The sequence below is a fragment of the Xiphophorus couchianus genome, chromosome 18 (genome assembly GCF_001444195.1).
Source record: "Xiphophorus couchianus chromosome 18, X_couchianus-1.0, whole genome shotgun sequence".
NCBI classification, from domain to species: Eukaryota; Metazoa; Chordata; class Actinopteri; order Cyprinodontiformes; family Poeciliidae; genus Xiphophorus; species Xiphophorus couchianus.
This window is the reverse complement of record NC_040245.1, coordinates 24,272,270-24,279,954: the sequence shown is the minus strand read 5'-3', so window position 1 is coordinate 24,279,954 and position 7,685 is coordinate 24,272,270.

Genomic DNA, 7,685 nt, shown 5'->3' with positions numbered 1-7,685 from the left:
AATGACACTTTTAGTGCAAAGTTGACACTTTTAATACAAGTGTTTGTCCAACTTTACATTAAAAATTGTATTATTTACCGGATAACGCTAAGTTAGCAATTTTAATGGACTTTTAATGCAACTTTTAGAACAACTATGCATTAAATGTGTCATGATTTACCAAATGACACTTTGTGACAACAGTCATAAACATTCATGAGAACTCCTTCATGTTCATACCAGGTGTTATGTCATGTTTCTGACAGTGTCATGTCAGTCTTATGAACACCCCTTCAAATAAAGTGTTACTGGCTTTTCAGTGTATTAAAGGAGGCAAAGAACTGGGTAACATTTCTTCAAACCATCTGTTTATATTTTATTCTGAATCTTGAGAAGACCTGGGGAGTGTATGTTAGTGACTGTTTGGACCCTTTATAGCAAGTCTCAATTCTGCCTTTATATTTCGGCGTCTTCTGTTTGCAGTAGAGGATAACGTATGGTTCATTCATGTTGGATGTCAGTGGTGTGTTTGAAAGCATTACATTACATGTTTAGGATTTGCTGATCTCGTCCCAATTTTCCCCTTGAAAAACTGATTCTCAAAAAAAAAAATCCAAGGACATAAGTTAAAATATAGCAAACTGAAAATAAGTTTAATTAAAATACCATTTTTAGCAATTTGCTGTTTAAAAAACAAACCATGCCACAGTGTGTTTGTTTTGTATCATCGTCACATGAGCAATTCAACCTCGGCTTTGCTTCTTTTTTTCCCTCTTTCTGCTTCCTGTAAGTAATGCAGAAACATGACATTGAATGCAGCAAAACAATCAAACCCACGGTAGAGATTCTCAAACTGATCTGAAGTAAAGTGAGAGCACGCATGCAGCACGGTCACTCAGCGAAACACTGCAAACACGCGGCATCAGACGAGTCACGGGGCAGGTGTGCTTAGAAAACACACACTGTATATTGATTTATTTTTAAAGACTTTTAACAAGAGTGCCTTAGAAAAGTGCTATTCCTCTACAACGCAGACCAATTTCATTAAATTCAGTTCAGTTTCCTTTTACTGCTCCAATTCACAACAAATGACATTTCAAGGCACTTCCCAAGAAAAGTTGTCCTCTGCCTGTTCGCAGTTCAGTACTCACAGGTTCATCTGTTTGTGGATTTTTCTGTAGAACATTGCTCCTGATTATTTGTTCTGTGTGGAGTAGGAGTTTAGTTTTGGCTATGAGTAACTAGTTCAAATTTAGTAAGTCGGGGCACTACTTGATCGTCAAGAAAATAGCCAAACTATTTTCTAGTTCAGTGTCAGATATCGTTTTAAATACGTGCTTGATGAGGCTCAGGTTTTAAAATAACAGATGAAAACATGAGTCCAACACTGGTTCTACTTGAATATCAAGATACTACACAACACATGCACATGGAATAAATACAGACACTGTTAGCAAAAGGAGCTGAACTTCACAGTTAAAACTTTATTCAACAAACTCGCAAACCTAGTGAGAAGAAAATAAAAGAATGATTAAACTAAAACTGCTGAAGGAAAAACAGTAAAACGCAGTCAGCCTCAACTTGTCATCAGCAATCTTTGAGAACCTGTGATTATGAGGTTCCTTCTGCAGAATTCTGAATAATGTCAAGATCAAGGTTTAGTCTTTCAGTAGTTCAATATAATACAGTCACTTGTATTTTGGGTCCAAAGCTCCTGGACAAGGAGCATGTCTCCTCTACAATGTTGCCCCCCTTCTTCCAATATGAAGTCTTATTCCTAGTTATGGGCTTCTAAGGGTCCCTGTAAAACTCCTCCTGTCCCTGCCGCTAAGACTGAAGTGGTCAAAATGCAGTGTATTGTTGTATCAGTAGTTATACCTGCCTACAGTATTCAGTCCTTCATGACTGTGTAGAAAATTCACCTATTTGTGGAAAGCATATCGTTAATATTCATCAGGAAACTGAAATACCTAAATGGGATGGGACTTAACATATTATTGACTTTTGTTTGCCAAAGCCAGTCCAGTGGTGCCATTAATTTTCAGTGGTGCTGATTGGCTGTACCCGTAAGCATAGAAATAAAGAAGACTGCAGAAGTCCTAAGATGGTTTTCACTGTCCATATTAAGGTATATTTGGTACCTGATCTAACTTTGCAGTTAGAAGCGATTTTAGAGAAGGTGTCATGTTTTTTCCAGATCTCAGATATTCATGGGCAATTGTGGTACAATGCAAATACTGGGCCTCCTTTGTATAAGGAAATACATGATAAAAGAAAATCAGACCAGCATAGTGTGAATACAGCATTAATGGTGGTCAAATCTAGGAAATAAGATTACTCTATCCTCTAACTACCCCCAAACCTTACCATAATACTAAAAAAGCACTTCTTATGGGCTCAATAGGAGCAGAAACATAGTATTTGTTGGAAAAAAGGTGTTGACATTGTATCAGATATGAGCCCACACACACACACACATGCACACCCCCCCCCACACACACACACCTGCATGCACATTAGGGAGATATTACAGAGAGCAAATGGCACATTTTCCACTCATTAACCTTTCTAAATGTAGTTAGACGGCTGTATATGGCTTGCAAATCACATGCTGTCCACTTGCTTGTTCTCAGATTCATTTCCACCAGGTGCTTTAAATTTGTTCTAGTTCAAGAAACGGCCTATAGCATTTCTTCTTTTTTTTTTTTTTTTTAACTGTCACCACTCGAGAAACACTAATACTAAAAATAATTATCTGGGTTACTTGAGATGGTATTCCACTATATTTAGAATGTTTTAAGTTGAACTGTTATGAATTAGAAGTGTCTAATTTGTAAAAAAATATTCTATTCATAAGAAAACAGAGTGAATTAGTTTGGTTTAGTGGCTGAAAAACCCAGTTGCTCTTGATATAAAACTGCACAGCACTGTGTTTGTATTTATCCGAAGAAACAAGAACAGGACAAGAGAAAGAACAGAGAGCAAAAGGTGTTTGCCTTAGACCATAAACTCCAACATTGTTTCCTTGGAAACAGGTGCTGTGATTTCAGTGCTGCCTGACAAGAATTTCTGACAGTCAGGGTAGTTTGGCTTTAAATGACACATTCACATAAAAACAGGGATTTTTTTGTTTGTTCTTTTGCCCCCATTAGCTTTGTTAACCATTTTCAGAAAAAGCTGTTTTTGACTTTAAATTAATATATGACTTCACCTGGATAACTATGTATATGTTACAATCCCTCATACACACTTCCTCCTGTAGGATGACTAGAAATATTTTTTGTGACACGGTGCAAAAACATTTCAACATATTTATCTCCTTAATTTCAAGGCACACTCACACTCTGAAATCACACATAATCACTACGGTATTCTGAGCCAGAGCTAATTATATATATAAAAAAAGTATTTTCTTGTTTTGAATGGAATTTTAGATTTATTTGTGCAGACTGAAATTGTCAGGGTCTAACAGGTTTTCTTTCAGAGTTCATCTCCAGTCGTCTTCCCATCAGCTCTGATCATCTTCCCTGTCCCTACTGAAGAAAAGCATCCCCATAACATAATACTTCCACATTATTTTACTGTGGCGATTATACACTGCCTGGCCAAAAAAAAAGTCGCCACCTGGATTTAACTAAGGAAATAGGTACAAGCCTCCTATTGGATAAGTACTGCATAGGTGATTATCTTTCAGCTGGCAACAAGTTATTTAACCCCAGCTGATGCAATGAGTAACTCCTCATTTCTTAAACAACCATGGCAAAAGACACATCCTGTGGTCGTGGAAAAGACGTTAGTCTGTTTAAGAAGGGTCAAATCATTGGCATGCATCAAGCAGAGAAAACATCTAAGGAGATTGCAGAAACTACTAGAATTGGGTTAAGAAATGTCCAACGCATCATTAAAAACTGGAAGGATGGTGGGGAACCATCGTCTTCCAGGAAGAAATGTGGTCGGAAAAAAATCCTGAATGATCGTGATCGGCGATTACTTAAACGTTTGGTCAAATCAAATAGAAGAAAAACAACAGCAGAACTCAGGAGTGTGTTTAATTGTGAACGCAAAAGCATTTCCACACGCACAATGCGAAGGGAACTCAAGGGGTTGGGATTGAACAGCTGTGCAGCCGTAAGAAAACCTCTAATCAGTAAGGCTAACCAGAAAAAAAGGCTTCAGTTTGCTAGGGAGCATAAAGATTGGACTCTGGAGGAATGGAAGAGGGTCATGTGGTCTGATGAGTCCAGATTTACCCTGTTCCAGAGTGATGGGCGCATCAGGGTAAGAAGAGAGGCAGGTGAAGTGATGCACCCATCATGCCTAGTGCCTACTGTACAAGCCTGTGGGGGCAGTGCTATGATCTGGGGTTGCTGCAGTTGGTCAGGTCTAGGTTCAGCAACATTGTGTGCCCAAAGAATGAGGTCAGCTGACTACCTGAAAATACTGAATGACCAGGTTATTCCATCAATGGATTTTGTCTTCCCAAATGGAACGGGCATATTCCAAGATGACAATGCCAGGATTCATCGGGCTCACATTGTGAAAGAGTGGTTCAGGGAGCATGAGACATCTTTTTCACACATGGATTGGCCACCACAGAGTCCAGACCTTAACCCCATTGAGAATCTTTGGGATGTGCTGGAGAAGGCTTTGCGCAGTGGTCAGACTCTCCCATCATCAATACAAGATCTTGGTGAAAGATTAACGCAACACTGGATGGAAATAAATCTTGTGACACTGCAGAAGCTTATTGAAACAATGCCACAGCGAATGCGGGCTGTAATCAAAGCTAAAGGCGGTCCAACAAAATATTAGAGAGTGACCATTTTTTGGTGGCGACTTTTTTTGGCCAGACAGTGTATTACGTTAAGGAATTATGTTCCACTTTACTTTGGTTCATCGTAGAATCTCAGTAAAACACATTGTGGTTGTACTCGAAAAAGATGTGAAAATTATAAATAATCGACACTAGAAGGTGGTGGCTGTTGGTGGAAGTGTTCATCTATTATTTGATCAATAAAACTGTGGATTCAATATTTTGTTTTGTTTTGCTTTTTCCATTGGAGTGCTGGATTGTAGACACACTTCATAATTTGCACTGATTACATATCTATATTACATGTTTTATATATGCTTGAAAAGTTTGGATGGGAGAGCAAATACACTTACCAATATAGGGCAAACTTGGATTTCCAAACTTTAAACATTGTTTTTTTTTTCCTTTTTTTAAATCTAAAATCAAAGTCAAATAGTACAAATACATAACAATATAAAAATGAGCCTTGACAAATGGGATTTGTCATCTTGCGCCATATGCCTGCTAATATATAGATCATTTCTACCTTCTTTTTTCTGCCTTTTATGTAAAGAGAAAAAAGTCTAACTCAGCTTAAACAAATACAGAGGAAAATTGTTTTGGAGGCCAGTTCGCTTCCCTGGGAGCCGTGTTAGTGTATGGCATGATGAAGTAGCAGGGCGTTTTAAAATTAAGCTGAAAATTTGTTCTCATCCAGTGACGATCCAAAGCTTGAAAAACAACAACAAAAAAACTTTACAAACAGAGTGGGAGATATTTAGTCAGAATTTAAATTAGACTTTTATTGACAAATCCCCTTCATTTTAGTCTACCACCTCAAATGATAGAGGCTGCATGCTTTTCTTTATTCATTCACTTTGCAGATATTAATATGTTGCTTTTTTAAAACTCATCTATGCTTGGAATCAACGTTCGATCAATGCTAGCACACATGTAAAGGTCACGAAAAGCTCTGCAGGTACTAATACGTTATGTGCCGTTCCCCTAAAGATCACCTCAGCAAAGAATTAAGGGGTTAGTCATTAAAAATGCATGACTCTAACTATTCATTTTCCTTTCCTCATTCACTTTTAATTCCCAATTTTATGCAAATATAATCTTCCATCCTATCGCTGTTTCTGGGGCTTTCTGTCAAGTGCTACTTCATTAATAGTTGATGTAACTTGGGATAATGATGCACAGTGAGACACCGATCGTCCTGTTTTTTATTTATTTATTTTTTTCTGTGCGTCGATCTGAATGAGTGTGTGTGTGGGGGTGTGCGTGCGTGTGTGTGTGGGTGCGTGCGTGTGTGTGTGGGTGCGTGCATGCGTGTGTTTGTGTGTGTGTGTTTGTGTGAGCTTACAAATCAGGTGTGGGTGGATTCAGGTTTGATAAAAACATCATGTGCACTCAGGCAATGCTACGCTTTAAAAATTTCAGACTGTTAATTTGAGATCCACCACCAGGGGCCAGTAAATAACAGGCTAACAGCAGCGTGATCCAGAGGTATGACCACAGAGCACAATACACACAACACAGTGCATTAATCATGACTCCGAAGGCTATTTTTACAACACAGTGCAATCATCTGTCATACAATAATCACTGCTATTTTATGTTCTGGATTAAATTTAGGAGAGTTACCAGGAGTTTCAACTTAATATCGTCCCTATGGTTTCATTTCCAAACTAATATCACAGATGAATGATTTATTAGCTGCTGTGAGATGGCTGCAATTCTCAAATCAAGAGCTTGGCTCATTAGTTTTAAAGTAACTTTTTTTTTTTGACCCGATGAGACACTGAATGTTAATTTAAGTAGACTAAAATGCCCCCTAAAGAATTGATTCTATGAGAGAAGGCTTAATTTCCCACAGTGCAGCTGAACGCAACATAACTCTGCAAATACTTTCTTGGAAACCTTGAACTACTAATTTTGAAAAGACGTACCCACAGTTTATCTTAGGAAAATGCAACTATTCAGATGCGGACACATTTTTGGGCACCCCTGGTAAAGACGTCTAAAAAATGAAACTAATCTTGATTCACAGATTCAGGATGTTCTAACACAGACAAGCATTGGTACACTTATTCAGTTGGGGAAAAAATAAAAGATCCCATGTTGAAAAATATTTGTCTTTTGTACAAAATCTTCAGTGGCACAACTATTGGTATCCCTGGCTATCCATCCGACCGTCCATCCATTATCTTACACCCCTACAGGGATCGTAAGGGGTGCTGGTGTCAATCTCCAGTGATCAACGGATAATTGGAGATAGGTTTGGTTTATTCTAGCTACTTTGGTTTATTCTAACTAATCTAACAGTGCAAAGTGTTAGATATCAGCAACTTAATTTATTGCTGATAATATGACTTGGCCCTTCCATCCATGCAGCCACTTTATCTTGCGCAGCAAAATACAGGAGCTCTTGTAGCAGTCTGATGTAGCCGGTTGCACTTTTCTCTGCTGTGGTTTGTTAGCAGAGTAGCTAACTCTGCTACTCTGCAGAGCCAGAGACAGCAGGAGATTAAATGAACTGATAATTAAGGCTGGCTTCATAATTGACTGCAAACTGGATACTTTTCAAACTATTACACATCTTGGAAAATACTCCCCAGTCTCTCCATCACACATTGCACCAGCCGCAGAGTGTCTTCGAAACAGGCAACTGCAGACGTCTGTAGCGACGGATACAGAACACGTTTCCTAATATTATAAACGTCACAGTGAGGTTTGTCATCTCTGACTTCAGTAAGGACTCTCTTTTCAGAACTTGAAATAATGTGTGTATTGTAGTGGACATTGTTACTAATACAAATGTGCTGTTTGTAAGTTGTGTTTAACTTTTACTCTAGAACGTATGCATATTTAAACCTTTTGCTGTCATGAAGCGGTGCGGTGTGAGGTGGTG